Source organism: Bacillus rossius, chromosome 1, assembly GCF_032445375.1.
Source record: "Bacillus rossius redtenbacheri isolate Brsri chromosome 1, Brsri_v3, whole genome shotgun sequence".
Taxonomy (NCBI): domain Eukaryota; kingdom Metazoa; phylum Arthropoda; class Insecta; order Phasmatodea; family Bacillidae; genus Bacillus; species Bacillus rossius.
Window position 1 is genome coordinate 256,458,094 of NC_086330.1, and position 6,000 is coordinate 256,464,093.

Consider the following 6,000-nt stretch of genomic DNA (forward strand, 5'->3'; position numbering starts at 1 on the left):
GCGCCGCGCTATTGTATAACCTCTTTTAGGTGTTTATTACTTCATGTGATTATTTTAAATCAAGGGCTCTCAATGTTTGTCATACTTATGGTACTTTTATTGTATGTATGCATTTCTTTTGACTTTATTCTTACCAGCCTCCAAAAGAAAACAGATGTTTTCTCCCGCGAATGACTCAAAGTAAAATCTGTGTAGCGCTAAACCACTTTGTATCCTTACACTTTGAATGCATTATGCGTTTATATTACGTACAGTATGTACTATATATTTGTTTTTATATTTCAATCAATAAAGGTAATAAAGCAGCTGGTTAAATAACCATTCTATAAAGCTGAGAAGTACTAGTTTGACTTGTTTCCCACGTTGTCGGTTGTCATTTGTTGATAAAATTGCCCGTTGTCACGTCTGTATGCCAGCGCTTCCGGCCGACCTTGGGCCGTGGCCGGCCGGTGGCATGAAATAGGCTCATTTTGCGTCGTTTCTATTTACGTCGCGGTTTTCAGGAACGTAACCCCGATGTAAACCGAGGACTTACTGTATTACCTCTTTCAGGGTTTTGGCAGTCATAGGTCCAGCTGTTAGAAAATAACCAATGATTTTTTTTTTAATTCTTTTTTATACCCTAATCATTATGACAGTTGCTTGGTTTGCAAACTTTAGGGGCACATTCAAGGGATGTCCAGGACACTTCACTTCATTACCCAAATGTGGATATTCTTCAAAAACATTGGCACAAGCATTATATGTAATATTCTCTTTTAAAGACATTTCGTCCACAAGAGAAACCAAATGCTCCTCAAGAGGCAACTGGGTAACTTTCAGTTTCAGGAGCTTCATGATGTTACCATTAATCCCGGGAGCCACAGAAAGATTTTGAAGCCACAAACGCAAAATTTTTTTTTGAAAAAATCTGTATGCTTTTGGTGGACAATAAGAAATAGCAGAAGCAAATGTTTTATTGTGTTCTGTGTAACGACGGTTTCCACATTTCTTTTTTTCATTCTTGAGCATAGAATTTAAAAGGCTGTTTTTCTGCAGACAGTTAGTTAAGTTCTTCACATTCAATGGCGAATTTTCTTTTTTCAAGGATGAAAGGTCTCCTCGCAGCATGTTAATTAACTTGCGTTGCTGTGATATAGTCTTTTGTTGTCTTAGTTTTCTTTGCATGGATTTAATCTCAGACTCTATATTTACTCTTCTTCATTTTGGCAGTCTTGCAACAGGAAGCATGCCCTCTACAACAAAACATACTTAAAAATTATCCTCAATTATAAAAATACTTGTAATCAAGTTGGATGAAACAAAAAATCAAATGTATAATTTTATAATTTTAATAACTTAATTCTTAGGATTGAACATTTTGGGTTCAAAGTTACAGTCAAGTCAAAACTCTCTGTAACCACTTTTTTTTGGAAACTTTGTGCTCATTATGTTTGAGTCGTATCAAGAGATGGCATAAAAAATTACAAGTTCATTTACCACAATTGCGACATCTTAGCAAGCATGGTGGCAAAGGACACTGCTATGCCACGAGTGCTGTAGGGCCTAGGTAGCCTTTAAGTACCAATAATTAGAATTGGTAATTACATAAAATAAAATCTATTACTTCTTATACACTTATAGTAGCATCAATATCTTTGATGACGTGATGTCTAATAAATCAATGAATGCCGGCTGCACACATGAAAAGGTGTCCCATAACGCTCATTGTACGCTTGTGCCGCATCTATCTCTCTTCCACTCGATTGGAACAACCATCGATTTGACTTTTTCGAGGCACATTAAACTTGAAACACTCCCATTTGTTTCCTACTTTTCCTATCATCGTCCTATCCTAAACAGAATAACACAGATTGGAAGAAGTTAAATAGCAAACATATATAAAAGTTATAGTTAAAATAATCTCTTCGTTAACGTAATGAACCTATTTGAATTAATGAGTGCAAATAAAAGAAAATTTATCAATTAAATTGTAATTTAATTTCACTTCTTCTTTGTACCCATACAAAATAGTGATAATTCAATAAAAATGATTCATTTTATTCATAAAAGTATGCAATCATTTCATCAATGTTTCGTTATAACGTCACGTTAAACTATCATTCATAAACCGACTTTACAGTGTAATACGCCAAGTGTCTTAAAAGAATTATTAAATCAGTAGGAAAAAAGATTTGGAAACTGTTAATATTAAGGCCCTCATTTAATAACTATCAAAAGTCAACATAGGCGACACTAGGAATAAACAAAGAAAATTTAGTGACTCCCTACGAACACTTGGGAGAAAAAGGATCGTTATTATAGATTAATTAAATAAAAACAACAGTCACTTCCTTATTTTATTAATTATTGTTGTTTCTTTTTTTTTATAGATTAAATTTTCCTTTGTAACATTTGTTTTTCATTTATAAGTGAGCTTACATAAATTCCTTACAATTACACTTACTAATTATATTCTTCAAATTTATTTACGAGAGGGGCCGGCCCTGAATTTTCAACAAAAATTACAATATTTAAAGAAATGAATGAAATTAACATCGCTATAGTCCTTGCAAAACACCATATGATTTTCCTCTCCTCGAACTGCTTTAACTGTCCGCTGTCTTAACTGGGTTAGACTATTTTTGAGTTTTTAAAGAAAATGATTGAATGATGCGGGTATCACCCGGGGCTGTAGGTTGACGGTGATCGAGGTGGTGGGTTCTGCTCAGGCTCCGACTCTAGAGGTTCTGGCAGAGGATTTTGTTTGTCCCAAACTTGGAACCTTGTCTTACCAGTAAAGGGTGTTGGTCCTGGCGCTCAGGAGAGGGCGTCCGAACCATGATGCGCAGTAGACACGGAAGTCTTCATGTTTAAAAAAAAAATATATTAAAAAAATACTAAGTTTCTCTACTTTTCTAATCTACTGACTGGTTAATCTAAATTTTCAGCTAGGGACTTCATCCCTATAGTCTGAGAAGACTACATAATATAAGATGCGATGTTGATAATTCGCCGAATATCGCAGCTACAAGAGGTACCAGTCAGCCAGGAGGCGCGCACCGAAGTCCCTTCAGCGTGGGATATTGTCAGTATATCATAAGCGCGGGATCTCTAGAGAATGGGAGGGGGTTAGGCTCTGAGCCAAAAATTACCGAGCCCACCCAAAGGTGTCCGGCATAAAAAATATATCTTACTGGAGTGACTGCACGACAGAGGCGCTATCTTTTGGTGGCGAGAAGAAGCACTAAGAAATCGACTTGAGGCCGACGATATAAGGGGTAGAAAGGTTGTCGATACCTCCGCGCGAACGCGGTGGTGTCGGCGCTGTGACCATAGCTGTCGCTAGATATCTGCGGCTGCTGTCAAGCCTGAGATGGCCTTGAATTTGGTTACCGTCCCCAGGAGTTAACAAGCGGTCATCGCTCCTGGCTTCAATACTGAGAAGAAAGGGTGGGGGAGATGGCTTAAAAAAACGCATGGTCTGTGGGACGCAAGGCCCACGGGATCCTCCCGTCGTGTCTTGCTGCTAGTGAACCTTATACCGATCCATGACAGAGTTAGCAGGGCTCAGAACTGCTCCACAAGTTGCTGTAGGCAAAATTAGTCATGTGGATAAATTAAGTTACCGGCCTCTGACATGCCTATAGGCGGGAGAAATATTAACCAGACTGCTAACGTAGCATTAGTCTGGGAAAAAAATCAGCTCGCCTCTGAGAACAGAGGGCCTGGTCGTAAAGATATAAGATTAGTAAAAAAAATTTAAATTTCCAAAAATATTTAAGATAACAAAATTTTAAATAAAATGTGCTTAAATCCCTAATTTCCGGCACAACAGACAACCAATTTATAAATATAATTTTATAAATTATAACATAGAAGAAACTCAAACTAACTGGTTGTTGGGAGAAACACCACATTAGCTATGCTGCAAAGGGATATTGGTTTAGTGTTTTTTTTTTTTCCAGATAGTTGGACACAATTTGACCAGAGTTAAGGAGTCAGAGTACAGTGAAGGGTGTTGTAGGTTTTCTGCTGCACATTAAATAATATGTGTGTGTGTGTGTGTGTGTGTGTGTGTGTGTGTGTGTGTGTGTGTGTGTGTGTACGTATATATGTATGTATATATGTATGAATTTTTTTTTTCAACATTATACTAATGTGATACAGTAAAAAATTACACCTTTCATGTTTTTTGGTTTTACATATTCTTATTTTCACATCTCAGGAATTTATTTTTACATCATTTAAGAGCATCAGATTATGCAATAGAAGCAAGAAGTAACGTGGTTGTCATGATACATGATAATACATTTGCATTAATGATGTGAACCACCCTTAATAATTTTGTAGTTTAAACATGTTGTTCTCAAAATACTAACTCCATGGTCCATCTGGTATTGCTAAGGACCTTCAATGTAAATATCTTATTAAAAAGAAATAAATAATGAAATGTAGAATGTAGCATTAAATAATAAACTTAGGAAAAATATTACCAATATTTCAAAAATGTTACGTCAGTAGGTACTTGCCGCCTAATTTGAACAATTCCGTAGATTACTACACTGTTCATTGGTTGAGAAACTATGGTTTATTACAAACATTTTTCTTCCAGGTTATGGGATAGAAATTGACTAAGTGGCTACACCAAAGGCATTGTATTGGTAAAACAAACAATTAATATGTAGCCAATAACTATTCAGTCATCACATACCTGAAGTTAAGTTAGTTGTATTTGCACAACGCTCATCCTTTTCTCGAACAGGAGACTTCATTTTCCTCTCCTTAGTACTTTTTTCTCTGAACAGGGTTAACATCTGATGCTGGAAGTTTGTGCTGGAATAGTACCTGTAAGCAAACTGTGAATGCAAAAATAAAGACAATTGAGGTTTTTTTTTACATGCAAGGTGTAATATGTTATAATATAAAATTATCCAATATTATGAAATTAATTATTTAGTAAACCTCAATTTGAATTTCAAAAAATAATATCTGTTAGGAACGTAAGCTTAGTTTTTTCTAGCAAGAACATAGTATTTTGGTGTGTGTGTGAATAGGCCAACATAAAAAATTGTATGTTTACAATCTTTTTTTTACAATAGTATTTTAAATTTCAAGTCTTAAAACTAACAGCATTAAGCTTACAGTACGCAGGATAAAAATGTATGGGCAGTTAATTAGGTTAGAACATCCAGTAGCGGTCCTGGACTTTGCCGGGCCCTAGGCCACTTTTTTTTTTTGCAGGCCCCTGAGCCATTGTTTTATGCAGGGCTCTAATATTAAGTGGCTTTACCGGAGAACATGGAGGGTATGGAATAGTACCCACAGAACATTGTGGTTGTTCCGTAGAATATCTGAAAAATAAACTCTTTAAAACAAGTTGAAGTCAATCTTGAATGTAATTTTTCACAGTTTTTATTTTATAATTTATCTAAAAAAATTTGTATTAAAATCAATAAAGCAGCAAAACTGTGAACAACTGTGTCTACCATTGTGTACTTTTCACCACCCTTCCCCCAGATATAAAAGAGAAAATTGAAGACTTTATGAGCCTTGTTGACAGTGGCAGCTACAGGATATTTGACTGGGAGGGGGGAGAGGGGGCACAAGAATGTTTCAGGAGGGTGGGCGGCACAAGGGTCGAAATGAATGTAATTATAGTGGGACTGTATTAAACTCCTTGCAAATTTTTAAGGTTCTGGGGGGGAGGCATGTTACAGCCCTCCATAAATCCGCCAATGCTTGTTGATGCAGCATCTGTAAAAGTTTTAACAATGGTTGCTGCTGCATGAAAGCTCATATATTTTAAACTGGAAGATACGAAGTGTGAATTATCCCAAACTATTAGAAATTTAAAAATACACTTTTAAGGGTAAACTCAGGGACGTGTCTAGAATGCAATGAATGTAGTTTACTTTCCCTTTTTTTATTTCGTCAGGAGTCTCCCTATCCCAAAGTTACCCAATTTACAGGATCTGTGTTGTACCCAGCCTAACCTAATCAACCATTCAGATAAACTTA

The 6,000-nt window shown here is 36.1% G+C and overlaps 1 long non-coding RNA gene across 1 annotated transcript in view; it reads right to left on the reverse strand.

Moving 5' to 3' along the window:
- LOC134527495 (uncharacterized) overlaps window positions 1-6,000 on the reverse strand; it is a 29,649-nt gene extending 23,649 nt beyond the window's left edge. Inside the window, exon 1 of the long non-coding RNA XR_010074203.1 lies at window positions 4,694-6,000. This is a non-coding gene — a long non-coding RNA (uncharacterized LOC134527495). The remainder of the gene's footprint in view (window positions 1-4,693) is intronic.